Source organism: Lepus europaeus, chromosome 3, assembly GCF_033115175.1.
Source record: "Lepus europaeus isolate LE1 chromosome 3, mLepTim1.pri, whole genome shotgun sequence".
Lineage (NCBI taxonomy): Eukaryota > Metazoa > Chordata > Mammalia > Lagomorpha > Leporidae > Lepus > Lepus europaeus.
Genome location: NC_084829.1, coordinates 82,447,832 through 82,475,414, shown reverse-complemented (window position 1 = coordinate 82,475,414; position 27,583 = coordinate 82,447,832). Strand labels below are relative to the sequence as shown.

The window sequence follows — 27,583 nt, the reverse complement described above, 5'->3', positions numbered from 1 at the left end:
CTCATGACGATTTTTTTCTTTCCCCTCATTTCCTGAACTCAAGACATTAGGTGACATCAATAATCTTTCAAAAATGTAAGACCATTCTAAGGACAATTTTTTTTTCTGGACTATAATGTGGATTTTTAGATTAAGGTACTTCACCTTTGACTAAGGGTTATGTACTATAGGGCTGGTTTATAAATGTCTTAAATCTGCAATCTTTAAGTAGAAAGAGAGATTTGATTCTTTCCTTCTCTTCTTCTAAAAACAAAAATGATTAAATCTCTTAATCTAGGCTTAGTGTAGAACCCAAACCACAGTTTGTAATCAAGAACAGGAAATTTGTCCGTGTGGACATCTCTGTGGGTCTTCTATTTTCAGTATTAAAAACAGACCTGTTCTCAATGAGTCTATAGTGAACCTTTATTAGGGCAGATATTTCCACTTTTTCTAAAGCCTATCCCATGTTACTGAGAAACTAAGAAAAGTGAGCACACTGACCATGATTAATGGGGCATAAAAAGTGAGAATTACCTGTTTTTGTAATAACAGAACTCAGTGAGTTCTCATTGTTACTTCATTCTGTCGTTTGTCTCTCCTGGCTTCCTCTGTAGCAGGCTGTTTGGCCAGGTCAGGCTGGAATAAGGAATGCATGAAATTCACAGCTTCTATAGGGAAATCCAGATAGAAAATTTAAGAAAAAAAATCCCAAGGTTTTGAGCATTAATTCTTTGTTCTGAGATTCCCCTGAGAGCAGATTTTTTTTCTGTTTAAACAAAACTTTGTCCATTATCCAATTTCTAACTTCAACACTTAGATGATTACCACTACTCAAAATAAAACTGAGACATGCCTTGTATCTATTTTAGACATTAAACATTTTAAGGTCTTCTTTCTTGTTCTTGAAAGACAGTGCATGAGTGAGAGGGGAGAGAAGAAGGGAGGGAAGGAGGCAGAAAGAAGTGAATAGTTTTGATTGATACATTATAAGCTTTTGCACAGACTAATCATTAAAGAGCTCAACAGATTACTTTTTCCATACCTCTCAGTTTTAAAAATTTTACTTTTTCATTGCATAAATATTTTAAAAAGATTTTTTATTTATTATTTATTTGAAAGACAGAGAGAGAGAGAGAGAGACAGAGAGAAATTTTCCATCCACTGATTCACTCCTCAAATAGCCACAGTATCCAGATTTGGGCCAGGCTGAACCAGGAACTCAGTCCTGTTCTCCCACAAACGTGGCAGGCACCCAAGTACTTGGACCATTTTTTGCTTTCTTCCTGAGCACATTAGCAGGGAACTGACAGAAGCAAAGTAGCTGGGACTCAAATTGGCACTCTGATATGGGCTGCCAGTGTTTCAAGTGGCAGTTTAACCACTGTGCCACAATGTTGACCCCAATGTGTTATATTTTTGAGAGAGTACGTAACCCGGTGAATTCTATAGGTAATTTTTGCCTCCTAAATTGTACATCCTTGTTGCCTAGAAAATTGAACAGGGAGGCCTTTAAATAAGGGTGATCATCTTTGAGAGACAGAAGGAGTGGTGGTGATCACATTTAGTTTGTTCAGAATTTGCCAAGTCTAGATTATAATGAACAACAATGGTAACATCAATATCAATCAGGATGCCTGACGATAACTCAGCTGCCTTCAGTTTATATTCCAATAAGACTGGTGGTAGAAGCCATTGGTTAACTGAAAAGTGGTGATGTTCCTATAAACCCTGAAGACCTCAGAGTGTCTCAAATGAGTCTGTAGTCTGCAATTGTTGCCTTATTGGGATACAGATGTTTCTAGGAAAGAATCACATTAGGTACTAGGAGACAAAAGTGGAGAACTATCTGAAGTAATCTGAGATGTCCTATACCCTTGGAATCTGGGCATTTTTCTTTCCTGAGCTTTGCTAACAAAATTAGAGACCATAATAAGATACCAAAAGAGATTCCAAGCCAGCTGATTTCACCTCCATCTTCACAAAAAGCTGTTTGGTCTTGATACTGGATGTCTACACTGTGAAGAACAAGATGTTGGTCAGCACAGGAAACACATGCTCACCCATCAGTCAAGGGAAGAGGGATTATAATCTCTCAACAGTGGCATAAGATGTGTGATTCTTTCTTGGTTAATATCCCAATATACTCTGGGGAGAAAACAAGAATCAACATCACATTTCTTTAAAAGGCTGGTTTGAATTTGACTTTGGATCACCCCGGTGAAGGACTCCTGAGGCCTTGAATCTCTGGCTTTTAAAAAAGATTTATGTATTTACTTGAAAGAAAGAAAGAAAAATAGATAGATACATAGATAATAGATAGATAGAGGCAGAGATGGGGGGTCTTCCATCTGCTGTTTACTTCCCAAATAGTTGCAACAGTTAAACTGAGCTAGACAGCAGACAGAAGCCATGAGCTCTGTCTGGGTCTCTCACATGGGTGATAGGTGCCCAAGTGCTTGAGCTGTCTTCTGCCGTTTTCCTAGGCACATTGGCAGGTAGCAGGATTGGAAGAGGGGAAGCCAGGACTCAAACTGGTACTACAATATGTGATGCTGGCATCTGAAGTGGTGACTTAACCCAATACACCACAAAGCCGGACCCTCTGGCTTTTTATGCATGGTTCTTTGCAGCACTATCTTGCAACAAAAAGATGTTGAAAATATCTCAGAGGAGGACCTGAAAATGGATCATGAATTCCAATAGGTCTTGGTTTGTTTCTTATAAACTTATGTTGTATTAATATGATTTTGTATTTTCCAATTAGCAGTAAACAAGTTAAATCCAAAAATACATCCTAAGAGATCAGTTCTCTTGGGTTCCAAATGAGTTTTCATTGTGTCTCATAGACAGCAAGTCTTGAGGCCATAGAATATCTAATTGAGCACATTTTCCCAGGTTCCAGATCACCTCCCTGCACATTGAGCCAAGGGCTGAACTGAGGGTGTCTTAAGCACGTCTCAGAAGATTACGCTCACCTGGTGTGAGGGTGGATGCTTTACATCTGCCTTCATGCATTTGTCTCCAACACTCAGCTGACCCATCTCTGTGCTGAAAACAATGACCATGGCGAGAAGCACACTGCCAGTTTTTTCTTTGCTTTCAGTGACATTCCTTTTGTTTGTATTGTTTGCAAAATGCATTTAGAATTGACCTTGAGATGCGCACTGACAGAAAGTTAGGATTTACATGGTGTGTGTGCACAAGATAGGCCTCTCTTTCCACTCACATATCCTGCTTACAGTGTGAGTCACAGTCTCCAATTCCATGCAAAGCGCTCTTTTCCTGAGATTTGAATCGACTCTTCGGGTTCATTTTCTCTGTTAAATTTATGTCCTGCTTATTTCCTTGCTTCCACCCAAAGCCTGGAGATATATGACTGCTTAAGGAATGGCTTTCCAGAAGAGACGCTGATTTTAAACCATTTGTGTGCTCCAGAGGAATGGTGCTTTTCCCGGTTACTTTGCCTGTCTGATGCTCAAAACCAGATTTCCTTTAAACTTTGAGGAAGGCATGTGGTGTTGGGAAAACGGGACACAGTTTTACTGTTTTGTGACTACACATACCTTAGAAAGTCTGTGCCCCGTTGCTGTTTCCTGAACCTATTGGAGGTGATGGAAAGATCAGAGATGGTTACAATGGGAGAGGATGAAATAGATGGTCTTGCCCACAAATATTTCTCTGTCCTTTTTTTTTTCCAGGCAGAGTTAGACAGTGAGAGAGAGAGAGAGAGAGAGAGAGAGAGTTATAGACAGTGAGAGACAGAGAGTAAGGTCTTCCTTCTGTTGGTTCACCCCCCAAATGGCCGCTATGGCCGGTGTGCGCCGATCCGAAGCCAGGAGCCGGGTACTTCCTCCTGGTCTCCCATGTGGGTGCAGGGCCCAAGCACTTGGGCCATCTTCCACTGCACTCCTGGGCCACAGCAGAGAGCTGGACTGGAAGAGGAGCAACTGGGACTAGTACCTGGCACCCTACCCGGGACTAGAACCCGGGGTGCCAGCGCCGCAGGCGGAGGATTAGCCAAGTGAGACATGGTGCCGGCCAATCTCTCTGTTCTTCTCCTGAATGTGTTCCATTTTCTCCAGCTTGCTTTCTGTAGAAACTGCTGCAGTGAGAGACTGTGGAGTCTGCTGGCTGCTTTTGGGCTTAGCCAATGTGGGGCCTCAGTGGGAGACTAGAGGGAAGTGGGAGCATGAGTCAGTATTTTTATTCTCTGGTCCTGCCTCAGGTTGTCTTGGGCAGTCTGACCTCCTTGGAATAAGGCAATTTCTCCTCCCCAGAAAGGCTACTCTGTGACTCTACTTGGATCTGGTGCCTGCCTGCTCCCTTTGTCCCTTTGTGCTCAGGGACAGGGGCAGTTCTGCTGCTGTTAGCTCCAGGTGCCTGCATTTTCGTCTGGGGTTCCTTTTTATTCACTCACAATGTTGTAATCAGCCCCTTTGTAGATGATCTGTCTTTGAATTATCTTAATTTGAACATACAAGGATACTTGAAAAAGTCTGTGGAAAATGAAATTAAAAGTATGTGTTTACTTTGGTACAAAAACAATTTTGAAATTTATGAATAGCTTTTTCATGCTACTCATCTTTCACATATGGTAAAAAAATTTTGCACCAAAGTAAACTCATACTTTTAATTCCATTTTCTGCAAACATTTTAAGGACCCTCCTATTACCTGCTCTTTGTTAGGTCCTTTTATAATATAATCCCTCTTTAAATCAATCAGTTTAATAACTTATATAGTTAATAAGCTCTTTATTTGCATAACAAATACATCCTGGAAAGGCTAACCTGGTATTCATACTTAATAAACAATTGCAAGTCAGGTTTTAAAGAACTAATGAAGGAAGGAAAAAGAAGATGGGTAGAGTTGAAGCACAGTGGGAATAAAGGAAGTATGAAGGTGTAAGAGTCCTACATGGACTACTGCATTTATTTATTATTACTTTTTAATTTGAAAGGCAGAGTGACAGAGAGGAGGAGGAGAGAGAGAGAGAGTTTTTATCTGCTTGTTCACTCCCCAGATGACTGCAACAGCTAGCTCTGGGTCAGGCCAAAGTCAGGAGCCAGGAACTCCATCCTGGTGCCTACATGAGTTGGCAGGGGCTCAAGCACTTGTATCATTTTCCACTGCATTCCCAGGCACATTAGCAGGATTGGAAGCAGAGCAGCTGAGACTCAAACCAGCAGTGTGTTATGGGATGCCAGAGCACAACTTAACCAGCTATGCTACAAGACTGGCCCTAGCAACAAGGACTACTTTAAAATGTGTTAGGCCTGCTTATCTTTGACACTGATCAATGAAAGGGAATGGGGGAATGCTTGTTGTTTCTCCACCTGAAAGCTTTCCTTAATAAACATTAATGCTGCCTGGAATCCCTACTGTTAAAGTGTGTGGGCCATGTTCCTTCAGCAAGGGGATTAAGCAGCTTGTTCAAAGGCACACAATCAGGAAGCAGCCAAACCAGGACGTGAACCCAGGCAGTCTGACTTCAGAGTCCAGCTCTTACGTGCTAAATGTATGTCCTTCACTGTGAGTGGTCTTTAGTGGCCTATACGTGTCCATACTACAAAGTAAATGGAGAAAACACTCCTTTGGTGGGAATCATGGGATTTTAAGCATTTAAATCCGGCTGAACCAGAGGGCTTAGAAATGCATGAAACCTACGGAGACTTATGAGAAAGCAGAACAAAATCCATTTGGAGTTTGTGACCAACATTCAGATTGTCTTTAGAGACATTTTTATCATCTTGCTGTTGTGAGACTTCTTGTAAATGGGCTGAGGGAAGGAACCAGAAGCCAGGGGGGATGGTCAGGCCAGAGAAGAACTGTAAGGAAATAATGACTTTTACACTCACCATTAACCAGGATTTCCACTCACTATCAACCATATTTGTCACTGACTCAGACATCTAGAGCTGAACAAACTCTTCATGCCCCTAGTAATCCTCTAAGCCCTTTAAGAACTGAGTTTAAGTGTTTTTCAGCTGTTTCCAGCCAGGTTGTTCCAAAAAGCTGTTTTGAGGTGAAGGCAATGTGTGTTAATATTTGAATGAAGCAGCACTTCTGAGCAGATGGCCTACATGAACCTGAGGTCGTGTTTTTGGGTTGGTGCTGGGATTTAAGCGATCAGGTGGGGAGATCCTTGAGGCTGGGGGTGCCTTAAGTCTTTGCTAGGAAACTGGAGTGTTGATTTCAATGGTCTAAGTGCTGTCTGTGTTGTTATCTGCAGAATGTAGAGATCGTATTGAGGTGAGTAGAGCACAACTCTCTATTGCTTCCCACACGTGGAAGAGAATATTAATACTGCAAAGAACAAGAACAAGAGATGAAGAAGTAGCTGGGTTAGCCTTGCACAGATGATGGTTCAAAGGTGATGCACAAAGAGTGTTTAGTTTAATAATTGTGAATTTGATATTTAATTTTAACTGAAACCCGATGATATGTGAACTTGAAAATTTATTAGCTGTAACAGAATGCAGCTCTTCCACTCCACTGAAATTTCTGACATGCTTTAAAGACAACAGCTGGTTTATTAATTTAGTCAATGTATGTGAAGTCCAATGTATGTGAAGTCTCAGCTTCCAAAAGATGAAGAATAAGTACATCAACTATTGATATTTTCCTCATGGATTTTTGTTGAATGCTTGGAATAGAAGTCAAAGTTAATGCACATATTGGTTTCAGAATATCAAAAACAAACATGAAACCTCACTATACTCTGATTATGTTTATTCTCAGAAATGAAGCATGAAAAATATTTAATTAAAGACCAGCAAAATGAGAAGTTATGCTAATTTTGTTGTATTAACCTAGTGAATTTAAGGATAAAAAAACTTATCCTTTTTAAACTTTTTTTTTTTTTTTTTTTTTTTTTGACAGGCAGAGTGGACAGTGAGAGAGAGAGACAGAGAGAAAGGTCTTCCTTTGCCGTTGGTTCACCCTCTAATGGCCGCCGCGGTAGCGCGCTGCGGCCGGCGCACCGCGCTGTTCCGATGGCAGGAGCCAGGGGCTTCTCCTGGTCTCCCATGGGGTGCAGAGCCCAAACACTTGGGCCATCCTCCACTGCACTCCCTGGCCACAGCAGAGAGCTGGCCTGGAAGAGGGGCATCCGGGACAGGATCGGTGCCCCGACCGGGACTAGAACCCGGTGTGCCGGCGCCGCAAGGCGGAGGATTAGCCTGTTGAGCCACGGCGCCGGCCTCCTTTTTAAACTTTTATTTAGTAAATATAAATTTCCAAAGTACAGTTTATGGATTACAAAAATTTAGCCTTTAATAAACTCTTCAAGTTTAGGCTATAAATTATAAACATCAAAATATAATTGAAGAAGATATGGGAGGAAAATTTTATGCCACATCTGTTACCTTTTCCTTTTCCCCTCTGTTTCTTAGTAATATTTTAAACATTAAAACTAAATTTCATCCTTTGTTTTTCTTAACACAGTCAAATGTTATTAATTTAGAGTTTTCTACATTGTAGCATTTTGGATACTGGGATCCTTTTTAGAAAATTATTTAAATTTATTTAAATTATTGTTCAATACTTGTATATTTTTATAGAGTACAGTGCAATATTTCAATATATGTACACAGAGCAAATGGATCAAACCAAGAAACTAGCATTTCCATTTCTGTATCTTTTTTCTGTGTTTGGAGCTTACCAAGTAATTTCTTTCAGTTTTTTATAGTATATAATACATTATGAACCATAGTGACTCCACTGTGCTGTGCAAAATTACAAGTTGTATTTCTTTATTTTTCATTTATTAAACTTTTATTTAATGAATATAAATTTCCAAAGTACAGCTCATGGGTTACAATGGCTTCCCCCCTCCCATAAGTTCCCTCCCACCCGCAACCCTCCCCTTTCCCGCTCCCTCTCCCCTTCCATTCACATCAAGATTCATTTTCAATTCTCTTTATATACAGAAGATCAGTTTAGTATATATTAGGTAAAGATTTCAACACTGTGTTTTTGGTACTGTTATTCAACCTCTCTCTATCTCCCTTTCCTTTCCCCTTGTAAGCCTCTAAGCCTCTGGTAATCACTATTCTAAGTTCATATAAACCTTTTTTTTTTTTAATAAACTCCATGTATAAGATAAAGAGAGGGAGGTGAGAGAGAGGGGGGAGAGAGAGAGAGAGAGAGAGAGAGAAATTAATGTGATATTTGAATTTCTGTGTCTGGCTTATTTCACTTAATGTAATGATCTTCAATTTCAACCATGTTTCTGCAAATGTCAAGATTTCATTCTTTTTATAGCTGAATGATATTCCATTGTATGTGTATATATACACACACACACACACACACACAAACTACATTTTCTTTATCCCTCCATTCATCATTGAGTACCTGGTTATTGGTTATTGTCAACAGTGCTGCAATGAACATGGTAGTGTTGACATTTCTTTCAAATGCTGATTTTGTTGTCTTCAGATATATACTCAGAAAGTAGGATCGCTGCTCCTATAGTGGAACTATTTTGTATTTTTTGAGAAACCTTCATGCTGTTCTCCAGAATATTCTCCATACTAATTTGCATTTTAACTGATATGAATAATGATTCTCTTTTCTTCACATCCTTGCCAGTATGTGGTATTTTTTTGTCTTTTTGATAATAGCCATTCTAAGTGAAATGGAGTGAGAGCTCACTGTGCTTTTGATCTGCATTTCCCTGATGGCTAGTGAGCATTTCTTCATGTGTTTATTGGTTACTTGTATTTCTTCTTATGAGAAGTATCTATTAAAATTCTTTGCCCATTTCATGACTATTTTTTTGTTATTTTGTTGTTGAGGCTTTTTGCGGCACCCGGCATTCCAGGGTTCTAGTCCCTGTCGGGGCGCTGGATTCTGTCCAGGTTGCTCCTCTTCCAGTTCAGCTCTCTGCTGTGGCCCAGGAGGGCAGTGGAGGATGGCCCAAGTGCTTGGACCCTGCACCTGCATGGGAGACCAGGAGAAGCACCTGGCTCCTGGCTTCGGATCAGCGCGGTGTGCCAGCCGCAGCGGCCATTGCGGGGTGAACCAACGGAAAAGGAAAGCCTTTCTCTCTGTCTCACTCTCTCACTGTCCACTCTGCCTGTAAAACAAAACAAAACAAAACAAACAAACAAACAAAAAAAAACACCTTATTTACTCGAAAGGTGGGGGTGGGAGAGGAGACAGAGAGAGAGAGAGAGAGAGAGAGAGAGAGAGGAGAGAGAGAGAAGAGAGATTAAAAGATTTTCTATCTCTGGTTCACTTCTCAAATGGCTGCAGTAGCCAGGACTGGGCCAAGACAAAACCAGGAGTCAGGAACTCCATTTTGGTTCCCTACATGAGTGGCAGGGTTCCCAGGTATTTGGGCTATGTGATGCCTTCCTAGGCATATTCACAGGAAGCTGGATCAGAGGAGGAGCAGCAGGGACTCAAACTGGCACTCCAAAAAGGATTACGTTGTGGCAAGCCATGGCCTAATCCACTGTGCCACAACACTGGTGCATATCCTTGAGTTTTTTGAGTTCCTTATATATTCTGGATGTTAATCCTTTGTCAGATTATTAGCTTGCAAATATTTTTTTTTCCTCATTCTGCCAGTTGTCTCTTCACTCTGTTAATTGTTTCCTTTGCTGTGCAGAAACTTCTTAGTTTATTATAATCCAATCTGTCTAGTTCTATAACAGAGGAACTCTGACATGTTCTTAGTGTGTTGAGGGGGGATATGTTCTGAGAAATGTATAAACATCATGGAGTATACTTATACAAACCTAGATGGTATAGCTTGCCACACATTTAGCTAAATGGTGTATTTACTATATATGGTATAGCCTATTTTTCCTAGGGCTATGATGAACACAAAAGAATCAAGCACAAGAGGAAATTGTACAATCAAGAAATGTAAGAAACGTGAGATGTATGAGGCTGCTCATGGTGTAACACAGCAGGATTTTTCACAGAAAAGCTTTTATTTAAAACAAAATATCATGCTCGCTTCGGCAGCACATATACTAAAATTGGAACGATACAGAGAAGATTAGCGTGGCCCCTGCGCAAAGATGACACGCAAATTCATGAAGCGTTCCATATTTAAAAAAAACCCACAAAATATGTATACTCTAAATAATGATATAAAGTATAGGTACATAAACCAATAATGGTCATTTATTATCATTATCAGGTATTATGTACTCATACTTTAATAATTGTGTTATAAATATGATTGACAATGTAGTAGATTTCTTTATACCAGCACCACCAGAAACATGAGTAATGCATTGTGCTGCAATGTTATTAGAACTGCAAAGTCACTAGACAATAAGAATTTTCCACCTCCATCATAATCCCATCAAACTGCCACTGTTTATGTGGTCCATTGTTGACTGAAACATTATGTGGCACATTGCTGTATTTATGAAGAAAAAGACTTGTTAAAGGAATAATAATGTGATTTTCAAGGACAGTTTTAACATCAATTAAGATAAAATACATTGCAGACTTTTCTACATTAACTGCGTGCTGCTATGGACAACTGAATCTTACCGGGAAATTACATGATGAACTGCGCATAGAAATTTGACACTTTCATTAATCACATCTCTTCTTCTTAAAGTGAATCCATTTGACTTCTTGGACACCATTTGCTGGCATCATCATTGAGCACATATTAAACTTGAGCTCTGTGATTAGAATGTTCTGTTTAAATACCTCATAACAGAGGGAGAGGAAATGGTTCATTAACATTTATGGCTAATTTGAAAGTCCATTCTACAAATAGTAGTTAAGCTCTATTAAGCCCCCAGCAATGTGCTAGGTATGGGCTCTACAACGGCGATGGCAGTAGTGTCAGATGTAGGACACCCACAAGTGAAAGGACCCCTGACTCTACAGGGTGGATAGGAATCCAGTGCAGGGAAAAGTGAAACGCAGTGGGGCTCGTGTGCAGGGTGTCCAACCAGCCCAATGTGAGGGTTCTGGAGTGTCAGAGTGGTCTCATGGAGGTGATCTGAACTGTGCCTTCAAGAATTGATAGAGAGGAATCTAAAATGTGTTCCTTTCAAAAGCCTTTGTTACTGTGAATTTCAGAGTGAAACAAAATGTTGGCCATGAGGTCATAGAATCCTTACAGATTCCCCACATCTTCATCATGACAGCCATGCAGCAGCTTTGCTAAGATGCAGGTGATGTATTCGTGTAATTTCTGAAATTTAGGGTGGAAAAATGCTTTTTGTGACATCCTGTTTTCCTGACTGCCAGGTTTCACACAACTCTGAGTCTGCAGGGATTGTCATGCAGGGTTCCTAACCGGACACGGGAGTTTGGTGATTTACTTACATGGACCAGACGTTCACGTTGGGGCTGTATTTCTGATGAGCAAGCAGTTCAGTGGTTGCGTAGGCAGGGCTTCCACACTGAGTGCTTAACTGCTCCTGAGAAAGACCCTCCAACTTCACGGTGTTACTCAGTCCAGAGTCTGAAAGATTTACAAATGGAGAGACCAAAAAGTTCAACTTCAGCTAAGGACAGTTTAATTCTTTTTAGAGGCACTTGGATAAAGAGGCCAATGAGTAACTTGATAAAGTATTCAGTAACGAAATATTTATAGCAGCAAGTCTCATGGGGTATGGATATAGGAAAATAGGATGAGGCATGGTCCCTATGTAAAATTACGTGTTTTATTGCTTTAAATTCTTGCACTTTTTTCTTAGTAGCTCTCTGGGAATGTTTCCTTTAGCTTATGCCAATTATAATATAACTTGTCATTTGCATCCCACTATATTGCAAAGTTTCTGGTTTGACAGCAGACTATGTTGAGGTCAAATAATATCTTGATTATTAGACCTGATATTGCTCTCTGCTCCCCACCCAAGTCTCCCTTCGCACTTGGGGACTTGGGCTCATTTTACTCATTTTTGTCTTCTCCCTAACTCTTATAATGCTGGAATCCTGGTTATGCCTTTCTGTGACTCAGTTTCCTCAAATGTAAAGTGGGTAATGTTAGTATGTGTCTCTTAGGATTTTCTGTGGATTAAAATGTTAATATAGGATAAGTGTTTAGAGCACATTGAAAGTGTTCCATTGATATCAATTTTTTTCTTGCATAATTTGTTTCTATAAAGTAAGTAAGCAAAACAGTCTTCGCTGATGATCATTGGTAACAGGAGAGGACAGTGCCTGATTTGTGCAATTATGGCACAGCAGGAAACAGCTGTCTACAGACTTCATCTGGTTGGCCAAGGCTCCAGGGAGAGCAGAGGAAGGGAGAAGTCCAAGGGATTCCAGCTAAGGCCCTACAAAGGCTCTCTGGTGAGAAGAACAGCCTAAAAACAACAGAGCATCATAATCTAGGAGCTTGGTCCATGTACAATCACCCCAGTGAGCATGACTGGAGTGGAAGGAGTCAGGCTGGGATCCGTGTCACGAAGCTGTAAACTGTCTGTGACTCATATGGGTGAGATTGACAGGCAGTCTCCAGGCTCCTCTGAAAGCCTGCACTGCAGACTTCCAAGCAGCTGGTTATTTTTAGGGTTTTATTATTTAAGTGAGAATTGCTCTGAATTCAGTTAGCAATTCTTGAAAGGTACTAAAAAGTTTTAAGTATGAGGAGCTTCTCAATATTATTTTGCTAAGCTTCTTTGGAATAGAGCAATATTTTTAAAGATTTTATTTGAAAGAAGAGTTATGGGGTGGGGATAGGGAAGAGAGAGAAAGAAAGAGAGAGAGAGGGATCTTCTATATGCTGGTTTACTCCCAAAATAGCTTCAACAGCCAGGGCTGGATCTAAAGTTCTTGGACCATATTCTGCTGCTTTCCCAGGAGCATTAGCGGAGAACTGGATCAGAAGTAGAGCAGCCAGGACTCAAAACTTACGGGATCCCAGCATTGCAGGAGGAGACCTGACCCACTATGACACAATGACAGAATAATACTTTGAAAGAAATCACAGAATAGTTTCACAGACAACAGAATGTATCTTTATGTCACAACAACTACACTTATGCCAAATTTAGATTTTTACTTATGGTCATACAACATTTTAAATTAGATTTCATTTAAATTATTATTTGATAGCATCATATGCTAATAAACTTTGTATGTTTATCATACATTTTCATAATGTTTTAATGGTTAAGTTTTCCCCATATTTTTTAAATAGTATCATTCCACCTGGGGAAGATGCTGTGGCTCTTAATGCTGTCTCCTGAGATCTTTTATATCTGTGTTTTAAAGAAGTAATGTCATAGCTTGCTGAATAAATGAAATAGACACTGATACTCACGCTTAGAAGCAATTTTTATATTATTGTAATCATCTAGAAAACATTCTGTCTTCAAGTCCCCACATAGATCAAGAAAAGTAAATTTAAATATATATAAGAACACACATATAAAACTCAACACTAATATTACTGTTTAGTGTTTTAAAATATTTCAGCTTGATGCTAAATAGAATCCTTTCTTGACTTGTCTTAAAAGTGATAATGGGTTAAATTCCTTGAGTTTTCAGAAAAAAGAAAAAAACACCAGCAAAGGGAACCAAACTTTCCATTCCTATTTTTGAGTTGACATTGACAGGCCACTCAATGGGAACCATCTTGTGTTAAAAGAGAAAACCTGCTAAGAAATGGATGATAAGCAATCTTTGTATGAATTATTAAGAAATTAATCAGATAAATGTACTTTATCTTTTTCTAATCAAGCCATAGTTGGAAACAATGCAGTTAAAATCAATAATAACTTGTAGGTGACCAGACAGAATCTTGAGTAAATGCAGCATCATTTTCAGTGTTGTCTCAGGGGCATGGGATTCAGGATAAACCACACACTCTCCATCTCATAGATCAGGGAGGTAAAATTTGACTAAAATGGGGCTGATGCTGTGGCTTAGACCACTATGGGAGGAATAGTGAGAATAGGAATAGAGGGTTAGCCCACTATGCAGTGCAAGAATCCCATATGGGCACTGGTTCTAACCCCAGCTGCTCCTCTTCTGATACAGCTCTCTGCTATGGCCTGGGAAAGCAGTAGAAGATGGTCCAAGTGCTTGGGCCCCTGCACCCATGTGGGAGATCCGGAAGAAGCTCCTGGCTCTTGGCTCCTGGCTCCTGGCTTCAGATCAGCCCAGCTCCGGCTGTTGTGGCCATTTGGGGAGTGAACCAGTGGATGGAAGACCTTTCTCTCTGTCTTTCCCTCTCTCTGTCTGTAATTCTACCTCTCAAATTAAAAAAAATGTCTTAAAAAAAACTTGGCTAAAATGAACCAGTTCCCTGAGCATCAATGAAAGGCTTCCTCAGGGGTCTGTGTGGAAGAAGATAGGAGTATTGTCATGAAATATTGTATGAGTCACTTTGTTTTGTCTTTTGAACATAAGCTAATTGAACAAATAGCACCTCTAATTTTTTTTCTTGGTGACCTAATTGTGTGATTCAAAATCACCCAATTATGTGGAACAGAGTTCCAGAGCCCAGTCACTAGGAGAGACACCTGATCTGTAGTTCACTTGGGAAGTGTTGATGATGGCCCAGGTAATTCCACAGGCTAGTGGCAATGGACATTGCTAACACATAGCCAAAATGTCTGGTGCTTTAAATAACATCATGTATTTGTGTGTTTACCACTATGAAAAAATACAGACAGTGTATGAAGTAGGCGGTCTCTGGACACAGTATCTAAAGGGACTTGGTTTCAGAATACCCCCTGTGGTCACCAAAATCTGCACCATGCTCAAGCCCCTGATATAAAATAGTGACATATTTGCATATAACATACAAACATCCTCCCATGTTCTTCACATCATCTCCAGATTACATATAGTACCTAATACAGAGTAAATTATATGTAAATACAGCTACACTGTATTGTCTAGGGAATGGCAACCAAAATATCTTACATGTTCAATACAGACAGAATATTTTTAAAAGAATATTTTCTATCCCTGATTCTATACCCTGATTGGGTATAGAACCTGCGGATAAGTAGGGTTGACCATGCTTTAACCACATCTGAAAGAGGCATTCAGGGGGACTTGCAATAATTAATTGAAATATGGCCATTAGAAACAAGACCACACTTGCAGAAATAGTTTGTCTTTCCTTACTAGGTATTATGTAAGAGTTGCTTGTTTTCCAGTCCATTTCTCCTGTCCTTTGGAGAGCAGCCTTATGATGGTGAGATGATGGTGGGAATGGCAACCTGAGCTGGATGAAGCCATACTCAGGAGGCCCCCTGGGAGATTCTGGCTGCCTTCTTATATCCTGACCTCATTGTGAAGAGCCTGTTGCCTCCTTTAGTAATTTTGAATGATTAAATTTTGATAGTCACTAGGTAATTGAGCACACAATACGTTACTTGTTTAAAAAATAATTAGGGATAGACATTTGGAATGGAGGTTAAGATACGGGTTAATTTGCCTGCATCCCAATTGGAGCACACAGATTTGATGCCTGGCTGCATCTCCTGACTCCAGCTTCCTGCTGGTGCAGATTCTGAGAGGCAGTGGTGACAGCTCAAGCAGTTGGATTCCTGCCATCCGCGTGGGAGAACTGGATTGAGTTCCTGACCACTGGCTTTGGCCCTGTTGAGCTGCAGCCCCTAAAGGCTTCTGGGAAATAAAGCAGAGGAAGGGAGCTCTGTCTCTCTTTGCTTCTCAAATAAATAGACTAAGTTAAGTTAAAAATACATACAACATGAAAGAAGGCTAGCACTCTCCCTGACAGGATACCCCTAACAATGATTGAGGAATTTTCACCCACTTTGTGGCATCTAACCATTGTTTTCATGAGTACAGTTCCTGAACTCCCCACTTGGTCCTGTTTCTGTGATGTTGATTTGGGCCCTGAGAATGAACAGGTGAATGGATTATTCTAGACAGGTCATCCATGCTCAAAAATACTACTCTGAAAGTTTGACAAGTGTCTCTTCAGACCACCGTGAGTTTGGAAAGTGGAGAAGTTGAGAGACGTCAGCCCCTGTGCCAACACCTCCTGAAATAAATAGTAGGAGTTTCCCTGGAAGCCTCCCTCAGCCCTAATTATCATCAACATAAATCATGCACATGTCTATTTACTTTAGTGAAGTTCTACAGAATGAAAGGAAATAATTTTGTGTTATTTATTTATTTATAAAGAAGTTTGTAAGAAATCATTTCCAATATAAGACTTGTTTGAATGTGCGTTTTTAGCATCTTGCTGGTTTTAATGCCAGTATTCTCCCCTTGTGGAGTTTGTCCCATTCAAGGAAATATAGAAGTATATTTTGTGTGCTGTGGAGAGGGTACATATTATAGAAATGCCAGATCAACCAGGATTGAAAAACTCTGCATAAAGTTATAGTTATAGTTAAAGTTATATAAATGACTAGCAATCACTGTTTGACCTCTGGAGTTTTATTGAAATGAAAAGTGGGGGGGGGGGGGCGAAAGTCAACATTGTAGAATGAGCTATGTATAGTTTAGCATATGAAGGGTCTTGGGAATAGTAACCATGATGGTTCCCAAGTCATAAGATGTTTTAAAAGGCATTTAAAGAATCTAGATGGATGGGAAGAACAGACCAGCCAATGCCATAGACTGGCCTCAATAGAAGTTTCCCCCAAATCACTGGACCCACAAAAATTTGCACATGTATAAATACCACATTCTGTTACTTTTATCTACTTTGTTCATAGGAAGATAAAAAACAGTCTTCTTATAAACTGCAATCACAATTTTCACACTAATGCTTGTTAAGTATGAGTTGGAACTAAACACTGGAGAGGACAGGAGAGGAAGAGATGGTCACTGTTGCTTCAACATTGGTGTATGGGCTGGTCCTAATTTTCCCCATCATGCTTGCCCAGTGACAAGCTTCTCAAGGATTCTGATCTTCCTTCATACTGCATTTAGCTATGGAGCTTGTGCTGGGCTCATTGTCAGGGATTAACATATCAATGGTGTCTTGAACAAGGGGGCTTTGGCGGCTTTTCCTCCTTGTATTGTCTCTGTACATCATTCCATGCTGGTGCAGATGTGCCACAACAGACAAGGGTTGCTGGGGGGTACATCTTCACTTTCCTTTTACACGGTTTCATCAACTCCAGATCATGCTCAGGACGTTGCTACCAAAGTGTATCTCCATGGTTATATAGTAAGTTTACTGGTGCATGGGTTTTGTACAGCTTAGCAATGGTAGGATGTGTAATCATTTGTTAGTTGAGATGCACGCTTTCTAATCTTTAGAAAATAGGCATCTTGCTTGGCTTGCTTCTTGTTGATGACTTTGCTCAGTATCTCAACCACTGAAAATGCAACTGATGCTTAGTGACAGGTCGCTAATAAAAGCAGTTAAAGCAGGCTCTACTTAAATACATAGCATGTAACTGGAGGAATTTGTAAAATTGAGATAAGAATAAAATATCTAAATATCTGAAGTTGAAATTTTAACAAATCAGGGTTGATAATAACTACACTAATATGCAATTACATTTCAGCAACTTATTAGCTATACTATTGTAACTACAGCTGTCAGAAAAGCTGATATAATTGTCCTTTATTTGTAAAGATACATTTATTTTAAAAAAATGAATTAATGGGTTACATCTTAACATACATTCAAACAAAAAATTTGGTTTTGAAATAAAAATAATTACACAAGGAGAGAGAAGTTCTAATGCATTCTAGGAAAACTCATTAAAATTCTCCCTTAATTCTTTTTATAGTTGGTAGTTTGACAGCAAGAGTTTTTCCTTTCAGGTGAAACATAAAGAAGCATTTTATTTAATTAAGAAAATCAAACAGAAGCTATGTGATCTTTAAAACTGTTTTTTGGGTTTATTTTTACCTATTATGAAAATAAATTAATTTTAATCTGCTTGATTGTAACACACACATTTCTGGATTAACAAATAATCCAAATTTCAAGATTTTCATTGAATTGAGCCTTCTCAGGGGCTGGGCCTTTTTATATTTTAGGAGGGCTGGGGATGGGGGTAGGGTAGGGGGAAGCAGGCAGAGGGGAATTCCTGGAACTGGTCTTTCAGGTGTTCAGAGCAACTGGTCTTTCAGGTGGCTGTAAGGGGTGGGGTATGAAGGCAATAGGGTGTGAGACCTAGTTGAGTTTCAAGAACAAGGAATACATTCCAAAGTTTATCTCTTTTGGGGAATGAGGCTTATGTCATTGTTCATTCATGTACCTCTGATTCCACTAATGAGATGAATGTTGATGTTATTGTTACCCAAAGTCCATAGTTTACATTAAAATACATTCTTTGTGTTGAATTGTTTTGTGTCTTTTCTCAAATGTGTAATGTTATGAGGCTATCATGATAGTATGATATAGAATAGTTTCACTGCCCTTAAAATCTCATGTTTGACCTATTAATTCATTTCTACTCCCTCCAAACTCTTAACAACTACTGCCATTTTTATTATTTCTACAGGTTTTGTTGTTTCTAGGATGTCATATATTTGAAATCACACATTATGTAACATTTTCTAACTGACATCCTATATTAGCCATTGCATTTAAGGTTCCTTTACATCTTTGGGTGGCTTGATAGTCATTTCTTTTTATGCTTGAAAAATGTTCCATTGTATGTATCTACCACACTTTTGTTTATTCATGGACCTAATGAAAAATATCTTAATTGCTTCCAAGTTTGGGCAATCATGAATAAAGCTGAGTTCAGGATTTTGTGTACACATAAGTTTTCAGTTTAATCAGATAAATACCTAGAAGAATGACTGCTGGATCTTATGGTGAAACTATGTTTAGTTTTGTAAGAAACCGTTGAACTGTCCTCTAAAGTATCTGTACCCAGCAATTAATGAACGATAGTTCTTGCTCTTTATCCTCATCAGCATTAGGTATCCCCAGGATTTTGGATTTTAGCCGTATCAATAGGTATGCAGTTGTCTTAGTTCATTTTGTGCTGCTGTAGAATACTTGAGACTGAGTAATTATAATTTATAAAAAAAATCCAGAGATTTATTTCTTACAGTTCTGAAGACGGTGAAGTCCAAGATTCAGGGACTCATATCTGGTCAAGGCCTTGTTGCTTGTCATCAAATGGTAAAAGGTGTAGGACTAGAAAATTAGGAGGGGGGAATGCATCCTTTTGTCAGGAGCTCATTCTTGCAATTAAAAACACAAATCTGCTCATGACAGCACAACTATCTTAAAATCATAAAGACCCCATCTCTCAACACTTTTGCATTGGGATTAAATTTCTAGCACATGAATGTTGGCATATACACTCAAGTCATAACAGTAGTGATATTCCATTGTGGCTTTAATTTACAATTCATCAACAACATGTAATAAGCATTTTTCTATATTTCTTATATGCTGTTTATCTTATTTGAGGAGGTCTCCAGACCTTTGTTTTTGTTAATTGGGTTCTTTTTTTTTTTTAAGATTTTATTTTTTATTTGGGAGAGTTACAGAGAGAGGGAGAGACAGAGAAAGGTCTTCCGTCTGCTGGTTCACTCTACAAATGGCCGCAACGGCTGGAGATGCACCGATTTGAAGCCAAGAGCCAGGAGCTTCTTCTGGGCTCCTATACGGGTGCAGGGCCCGGATGACTTGAGCCATCTTTTACTGCTTTCCCAGGCCGTAGCAGAGAGCTGGATTGGAATAAGAGCAGCTGGGACTAGAATCGGTGCCAATATACAAGATGCCAGGGCTGCAAATGTGTTGTTTCTTAACCATTGTTGAGTTGTAAGAATTCTTGTATATTCTCAATGCAAATACTTTATCATACATATGTTTTACAAATACATTCTCCCAGAAATGCTTTTCTTCTCTTTCACCATAAAAAATACAATGCTACACATGTTTGTAAATCAGCTGAAAACTTGTAAAGGCCTCAAAAAGGTTGATGTTAATACCTGAGGATATAAGTCCTATCATCTGGGCTTTTTGCATGAGTGACAGGGTCCTAAGTACTTGGGCCATCATCTGCTGCCTTCCCAGATGCATTAGCAGGGAGCTGGATCAGAAGCAGAGCTGCAAGGATTTGACCCTGCACTCTGATGTGGGATGCTGGTTTTGCAAGCCACAACTTAACCCATTTTGCCGCAAAACCAGCCATTCAAAGGAATTTTTTATGTTCATATAAAAATCAAATTATTCTTTGTTTAAGAAAACATGGGTTCCACTCTAGCTCAGAGATCTATCTGTGACAGAAACTACAGGATTTAGGCTTTTAGAACATGTTCATTTCTGCTACCTCTTAGTGCACTTCTTACTCAAAGAAAACTTTTACCATGTCATGCACCGATTTCATTAGTTCATGCATTTGCTTCTGATTACTTCTAAGTAATCCTATGATCAATTTTTGAATTCTATTTCTGGCATCTCTTCAATATATTCATCTTCACAACCTAGTATTGAAGCATTGTATTCTTTTGTGGACGTCATGTTGTATTCCTTATTCGTGTTTCTTTAATTGGTGCATTTATTATTCAGTGTTTGTGAAGATACTCCTTGGTTTCTTCTTCTTTTTCTTTTTCTGTGATGATTTTTATCTTTGAACTACATGGATTAGTGGAGTGTCTGCTTTCAGGGAATATCTAGAGGCATGTGGTGGGTTTGGCCAGGGAGCTGTGTTCAGTGCTCCAAGGTGAAAGGAGTCTTAAGGTGACACCCAGGTTGGGCATGGTAAATTTCCTCTTTTTTTTTTTTAATCGGAGGGGAGGTTTGTTCTGCTCTGTTGGCATCAATTCCGCTCACTTTTTCTCCTCAAAGCCCACCAGTGCCTAGTTGCTAGCCCCAGTGGGATAATATTCTTCTGTGCTAACGAGGACCACAGAGAGGATCTGTGTAGTCCTTGGGGTAAGCACAGATTCCCCAGCAGTGTCCCTCACCAGGGAACCAGGATGCCCTAAGCTGTGTGGCGCCTCCCACAGTGACTGCCCAATGTCTCAGCCACACCATGAGCCTTCCCACTCAGCCTCAGTGTTTTCAGTCACAAGAACCCAGCCCTCTGTCAGTTCTCCCTGCCAGACTCAGGGGTCTTTGCTCGGCTGGTTGTTGGGTGCAGACACGAGCTGGAGCTGCTGTTATGTATGGTCAAAATGGCACCCGCTCTATATTGGCTTGTTACACGATGCTGTTGCAGAGTGATTGGTGAGAGAGAAATGTCACCCCCTTTTTGCCTCTAATTTGGCAGGTACACTGTCCCCCAGAGGGCTCTAAACCAGATTCTCTCCAGCCTTTTCCTGCAGTTTTATCACCAGTGGCGTGGGCTGCTGCTGTCTCATCTCACCTTACTCTCTAAAGCTGGTGTGGAGGCTCTCGGTTACTGGTGTCCTGAGTTGTCCAAGTCCACACTCTCCTTATAGGTCCTCTGTTCCCTCCAATTTGCATGGAGTCTCCTCTGCCATTTTCTCCCTTTTTTAAACAATCTTCTCCTAGACTAGAGCAGTAAGCTCCCGCCCTACTCTGCCATTTTAATCCATCCATTTTTCTTAGTTGTCTTACCATAAATCCTCACAAAAGGTTTTTAATCCTGATGTAATTTGGGTTACAGTTACCAAGATAAAATTTTATATTGGCTTTGTGTAGTGGTGCAAAAGTATGACACCTCATAGCATTGATCATCTTCAAAAAGTGACTCATATGCAAATCAATAAATGTGATACAACAAATGAGCAGAATGAAGCATAAAAATTATAGATCATAGGCTGGCGCCGCGGCTCACTAGGCTAATCCTCTGCCTTGCGGCGCCGGCACACCGGGTTCTAGTCCCGGTCAGGACACCGGATTCTGTCCCGGTTGCCCCTCTTCCAGGCCAGCTCTCTGCTGTGGCCAGGGAGTGCAGTGGAGGATGGCCCAAGTGCTTGGGCCCTGCACCCCATGGGAGACCAGGAGAAGCACTTGGCTCCTGCCATCGGATCAGCGCGGTGCGCCGGCCGCAGTGGCCATTGGAGGGTGAACCAACAGCAAAGGAAGACCTTTCTCTCTGTCTCTCTCTCTCACTGTCCACTCTGCCTGTCAAAAAAAAAAAAATTATAGATCATTTCAATTGATGCAGAAGAAGCATTTGTCAAAAGTCAACATCCTCCTATAATAAAAATGCTCAGCGATTTGGGTATAGAAGAAATGTGCCTCAACATAATAAAAGTATATAAGACAAGCCCACAGGTAATGTTAGTCTCAATGGTGGAAAGCTGAAAATTTCTCTCTAAGATAAGGAAAAAAAGAAGGCTGCATTCTCTTGCCACTTCAGTTCAACATAGACCTGGAGGATCTAGCCACAGCAACTAGGCAAAGAAAACACAGGAGTCACTGTGCACTTACTCCTCATGTAGGATCTCTGTCCTTAATGTGTTGTACTATGTGAATTAACACTATAACTAGTACTCAAAGAGTATTTTACACTTTGTGTTTCGGTGTGGGTGCAAACTGTTGAAATCTTTACTTAATTTATAATAAATTGATCTTCTGCATATAACGATAATTGAAAATGAATCTTGATAAGAATGGAATAGGAGAGGGAGCCGGAGATGGGAGGGAAGTTATGGGGGGGAGGGGAAGGTCACTGTAATCCATAAACTGTACTTTGGAAATTTATATTTATTAAATAAAAGTTAAAAAAAAAACAATATGGGCATCCAAAACAGAAAGGAAGAAGTAAATATCTCTGTCAATGACATTATTTTAAATACAGAGAATTTCAAAAACTACACTAAAAATTTTGGCTTCATAAACAAGTTGATTGGAAGGCTGCAGTTTACAAAACCAACATTCAAAAAATCAGTAGCATTTCTATGCATTAAAAACAAACTATCCAGAAAATAAATCGAGAAAACAATACCATTTATAATAGTATATATAAAAAAATACCCAGAATACTGAGAGATAAATTTAACAAGGCAGTGAAAGATATGTGTACTGAAATGTATAAAAATATTGAGGGGGCCGGCGCTGCAGATCACTAGGCTAATCCTCTGCCTGAAGTGCCGGCACCCTGGGTTCTAGTCCCAGTCGGGGCACCGGATTCTGTCCCTGGTTGCTCCTCTTCCAGTCCCGCTCTCTGCTGTGGCCCGGGAGTGCAGTGGAGGTTGGCCCAAGTGCTTGGGCCCTGCACCCACATGGGAGACCAGGAGAATCACCTGGCTCCTGGCTTCAGATCAGCGCGGTGCGCTGGCCTCATCGGCCATTGGGGGTGAACCAACGGAAAAAGGAAAACCTTTTCTTTGTCTCTGTCTCTCTCTCTCTCTCACTGTCCACTCTGCCTGTCAAAAAAAATATTGAGGGAAGAAATTTAAGATCCAAATTAATGGAAAGATATCTTATTTGTCATAGAGTCAACAATTTTCATAGAAATAGGAAAAATCTTAAAATTTTATGAAACTGTCAAAGATCTAATTTACTAAAGCAATTTTGAGACAGAACAATGCTGAAGGCATTCTACTTCCTGATTTTAAATGATATTAAAAATCTATAGTAATCAAAGCAATGTGTATTGGAATAAAAATAGACACATAAGCCAATGGAACAAAATATGGAACCCTGAAATAAACCCATGCATATGTGGTCAACTAATCTTTGATAAGAGTACCAGTAATACACAATGAGGAAAGTAAAGTTTCTTAATAATCAGTGTTGGAAAAATTGGATATCCACATACAAAAGAACTATGTTACTCAACATGTGAAAATAAATTAAAATAAAGTAAAGGTTTACATACAAAGCCTGAAACCATAGAAGTCATGGGAGAAAACATGGAGAAAATAGTTCCTTGACAGGGTCTTGGAAATAATTTTTTTGGATATGACTTCATATGCCCATGCAATTAAATAAAAAATAAATGAGTGGGATTATACCAAACCAGAAAGCCTTTGCACAGCAAAGGAACTAATTAACAAAATGAAAAAAAAAAAAAAACCACAAAATGGGATACCATGTATCTGATAAGGGGCAATATAAAACTTATATAATATTCATCTACAATATAAAAATGTATTTAAAAATGGCCAAAGTACTTGAGTAGATGTTTTTTTAAAGAAGACAAACAAATTGTCAAAGGGTTATATGAAAAGGTGCTCAATACTGGTAATCATTAGGGAAAAGCTAACCAGAATGACAGCAACATATCATCTTAGGATGGTTAATATCAAAATGATAAGAGAGGGGTGGTAATTGAGATGCAGCAGATTAAGTCACCATTTAGAATTCCTACATTCCATATAGGGGTGTCTGATTCAAGTCCTGCCTCCACTTCTGATCTAGCTTCTTGCTAATGTGAATCCTGAGAAATCAGCAGATGATGGTTCAAGAATTGGGATCTCTGCCAATTATGTGGGAGATTCAGATGGAGTTCCCAGCTCCTAGCTTTGGCCTGGCCTACCTTTGGCTATTGCGGGCCTTTGGGAAATGAGCCACTTGATGGAAACTCTCTCTCTCTCTCTCTCTCTTATTTTGCTTTTCAAATAAATAAAAATAAATAAACTTTATAAATAAACTTAAAAAAAGATAAGAGATAGTGAGCATTAATGAAGATGTGGAGAAAATGCCATCCTAGTACACTGTTGAAAGGAATTTAAAGTAGTACAGCTGCTGTGGGCAAAAGTATGGAGATTCCTAAAAAAAAAAAAAAATAGAACTAATATATCATCTAATGAACTCACTTCTGGGTATTCATCCAAAGGAAGTGAACTAAATATCCCAAAGAGATATTTACAGTCCCATGTTCATTGCAACATTATTCACAATGGCCAAGAAATGGAAGCAACCTAAATGCAATTCAATGGATAGATGGATCAAGATAATATAATATATATGCTCATGTATAAAATGGGATATCATTCAGTCTTTAAAAAGTAGGTAATCATGAGGTAAGCAGATGGCCCAGCAGTTAAGATGGTACTTGAGGTGCCTACATCCCATATTGGAGTCCCTGGGTTTGAGTTCCAGCTCAGCTTCCCATCCAACTTCCTGCTAATGTGCACCCTGGGAGGTGGCAGATCATGGCTCAAGTATGGGGGTTCCTGCCACTCATGTAGCAGACGTAGAATGGGTTCCAGGTTTCTAGCTTTGGCCTGGCTCATCTCTGGTTGCTGTGAGCATTTGAAACTTGAAACACTGGATGGATGTTAATTTCTTTCTCTCTCTCTATTTCTGTCCCGCTCCCTCTCTCTGTCTCTCTGCCTTTAAAATAATAAACAAAGTATGTAACCCCGCCACTTGTGAAAACATGGATGAACCTGGAAGACATTATGCTAAGTGAAGTAAGTCAGGCATAGAAAGACAAACACTGTATGATTCAGTTACATGTATAAGCTTAAAAAGCCAAATTCATAGAAGCAGAGAGTAGTACACTTATTGTTAGAGGTGTAGGGGGTAGGGATAGATGGGGAGATGTTAGTTAAAAGATACAACCTTTCCCTTGTAAGTTGAATTGGGATCTAATGTACAGCATGTGTGGTGATGGATGTGTTAGTTAATTTGATTGTGGTAATTATTACATAATATATTCATATCAAATTATCATGTACACCTCAATTGTATTAAATTTTTGTCAGTTAAATATTTTAAAATTAAAAAATAACTAAAAAAGTTACATTTCAGGGTAAAGCAAATTTGAAAAAGGAGTATTAAAAAAGCAAGTGGGAATTTTTCTTGTAAAGAAACAGCCTTGAAAGCAGTGCTTCTGTGATGAAAAGAAATCTGCGTAATGACAACAACTTGATATTTATGAAAGTGTTTAATCACAGAGCTCAGGGTTATATGATATTGAAATCAAAACTATCAATGATTTTCATTATAGGAAGAAATACAGTTCAGCAATCTTCTAACCACTAAGCATTAGTCAAGTTAAGCTAACTGCTACATTAAACAACTGGGAAGTTGTAATGGCTTAACACACTGTACAGACTTATTTCTTGATTACGTCATGGTAGAATGTGGCTAGAGTGAGAGTGTGGTAGAGTCTACTTGATATGGTTGTTAAGGTCTTGGCCCATTCATCTTATGGGCTCACCATCTCTTTGGAATCACTTTCTGGATCCTCTGATTTTGGCCCATAATGAGAGAATTGTTTGTTGGTCTGTCACATAGATATAATAACTGATTTTGATGGAAGTTGCTTAATATAGTCTTGCCATTTGTCCAGAAGGAAAGTAAAAAATGATTTGTTAAAACAAAAATGAGACTATACCCCAAAATATAATTTGTGTAATGAAAAAATATTAGTAGCTATGAGACTCTTCAAAATAGAATGAGATGCAGTTTCATTGGTTAGCCTCTGTCTATATTTTTAGGAAGAACTGATTTCAGTGACTTATTCTTGCATTTTTGGAAGCCAAAAATCCAAATTGAAACCTTTCCCCTGATCATGAATGAATGAATGAATGAATGGGAATAATGACCTTTTTAAAATTTGATCATGTTGGTGAATAGAAAAAAATTTCATTTTTAGGGAAAAAGGATGTGAACTGTGTAACATTGTTTATTGTATACTAAGATACTCTAGTTTTGAATTGCTCCATAATAAGTCACTCTAAAACTTAGTGACTTAAATGAACCAGCATTGTTATTATGCTCCCACAAGCCAGAAGTCTGGGACTGGTTCAGCTGGTTCTACATCATATTAGAATGCCAAAGCAGCTGGCAATCAAGAGAGGCCGCATGGAAATGCTGTTCATTTATTTTGTGCATCTCTCCATGTAGTCTCTCTTCATGCTCTAGTTTTGACTTCTGGCCAAAATTATGTCCTCAGGGCAATCAGCCTGCTTACACAGATGCTGAACTTTTCAAAAGATAATTTTCTGCCTTTAAGTATTATTTCCATTGTTCTATTCATTAGATATATTTTCTATTTTCTATGTGTCAAGTGATAATGTTATCAACTTTTCACTTCTGTGTAACAAGTTTCCTTTCTCTGATGCTTCCAATCACATTTTCCCTTAGACTCTCCCTGGCAGCTTTTCAGCTTTTTCAAGAATTTAGGATTCTGCTAACACTTTTCTTTAAGCTAGACACAGAGCAATGGCATGTGCTCTGGACTTTTAGAACAGCAGCACTCTATCCCAGGCACTAGCATCTATTTCATTTGTGTACTCCTGCAAAATAAATAACCACTAACTTATTGGCTTAAAAGAACAATTCTATTATCTCTTATAGTTCATGTAGATTAGGGATTCGGGAGTGCCTACATGGCCAGTCCTTATCTGATTCTTATGTAACTGCAGTTAGGTTATACTAAAACTGGAACCACAGTGGTTATCATTAGGATTAAATGCTCATTAAGGGTTTAGTGCTATTCTTTTTTTTTTTTTTTTGACAGGCAGAGTGGACAGTGAGAGAGAGAGAGAGAGATAAAGGTCTTCCTTTTGCCGTTGGTTCACCCTCCAATGGCCGCCGCGGTAGGCGCGCTGCGGCTGGCGCACCGCGCTGTTCCGATGGCAGGAGCCAGGTGCTTATCCTGGTCTCCCATGGGGTGCAGGGCCCAAGGACCTGGGCCATCCTCCACTGCACTCCCTGGCCACAGCAGAGAGCTGGCCTGGAAGAGGGGCAACCGGGACAGGATCGGTGCCCCGACCGGGACTAGAACCTGGAGTGCCGGCGCGGCAAGGCGGAGGATTAGCCTATTGAGCCGCGGCGCCGGCCTAGTGCTATTCTTGTCATGCCATTAGAGTTAAAAA

At 39.5% G+C, this 27,583-nt stretch overlaps 1 non-coding gene across 1 annotated transcript; it reads left to right on the top strand.

Moving 5' to 3' along the window:
- Window positions 1-9,945: 9,945 nt before the first annotated feature.
- Window positions 9,946-10,052, top strand: LOC133757211 (U6 spliceosomal RNA). The gene has a single exon (XR_009865588.1). It is a non-coding gene; the product is annotated as a U6 spliceosomal RNA (small nuclear RNA).
- Window positions 10,053-27,583: the final 17,531 nt, after the last annotated feature.